Source organism: Trichosurus vulpecula, chromosome 9 (assembly GCF_011100635.1).
Source record: "Trichosurus vulpecula isolate mTriVul1 chromosome 9, mTriVul1.pri, whole genome shotgun sequence".
Classification (NCBI taxonomy): Eukaryota; Metazoa; Chordata; class Mammalia; order Diprotodontia; family Phalangeridae; genus Trichosurus; species Trichosurus vulpecula.
Genome location: NC_050581.1, coordinates 78,303,642 through 78,304,990, shown reverse-complemented (window position 1 = coordinate 78,304,990; position 1,349 = coordinate 78,303,642).

Below are 1,349 nucleotides of genomic sequence, written 5' to 3'. Positions count from 1 at the left end.
CAATCTAATTGGGAGGGGAGGGGGAGGGAACAATGGGAAAACATCATGTACAAACAAGATATATACAGGTGACGTTAGAGAAAACCCACCGAAGAAAGAGGCTACATGAAGGGGGAGCTAGAAAGGCATCCTGCAGAAGGTGGGGCTTTATCTGGGATTTGAGGGAAGCCGGGAACTCCAGCTTACAAGGGCTGTTCCCCAAACCTGGCAGTCTCCCCCTCCTCATCCAGGCTTCCCAGTCCAAAGAAAGAACGACTCCAAGGTTCTGAAGCTGGAGGACTGAGAAGATTGTGTGCCAGTATCTACGTGAACAAAATAAGATTTTACAGTCAGGGGCCTGGAAGAGTGCTGGACCTGGAGTCAGCATGAGCTGGGTTCAAATCCTTCTCCAGACGCTTACTACCTGGGGGACTCTGGGAATGTACGTCATCTCCCCCGTCTCCTCATCTGTAAAAATGGGGTTAATGACAGCTCTAGCACCCACTTTGCAGGCTTATGAAATAACGCATTATCTCATTTGAGTTCGCTTTGCAAAGTTGGGACCCACTCGCTCTGTAAGTCAACTCTTACGAAGCGCTTACATCCACAGTTACACTCTCAGTCACAAGGGGGAAGGCGATCTAATAAGCATTTGTATGGCGCCCATTATCTGCCAGGCCCTTCACAAATGTTATCTCACAATAACCCGGAGAGGTAGGTGCTATTATCACAGCAGAGGTGACTAGCCCAAGGTCACACATGTATAGTAGCCTGGATTTGAACCCAGAGCTTTCCGACTGCACTACCCACTGCACCACTTAGCTGCCGCCAATAAAAGAATATAAGTCAGTGCCCTGAGGGAGGGAGAGATAAATGGTGTGATAGGGTGTGTACAAGTATGAATAGGACCCAACAACAACCCGGCGAGGCAGGTGGAGTGGCAGGAAATTTACAAGTGAAGAAAACAAGGCGCAGGGAGGCATCGTGAGTTGCCCTGACTCACACAGCCAGGAAGTCACAGAGGAAGAATTCGAACCCAGGTCGAAATCCAATGCCCTTTTCACTATTGCACAGCTACTCTGGGGAGCAGGATCTCTATGCGCCGGAGTGGCCCGGGAGGCTGCGCTTAAAGGAGTGGGGACTTGAACCGAGCCTGGAAAGACGGGAGATTTCTGCAAGCTGAGAGCGGGGGAAGGGAGCGTGCGGAAGCCTCGTTTCCTCTAGGAAGTCCGCCTGGCTTTGGCAAAGGGGCCATCATCACCACCACGGAGGTGCTCCTCCGCTCGTGGGGTCGGGGAGGACCATCCGGAACCTCCCGAGCGGACCCGGAAACACCCGAGTGTATCCGGAAACACCCGAGCGGACCCGGA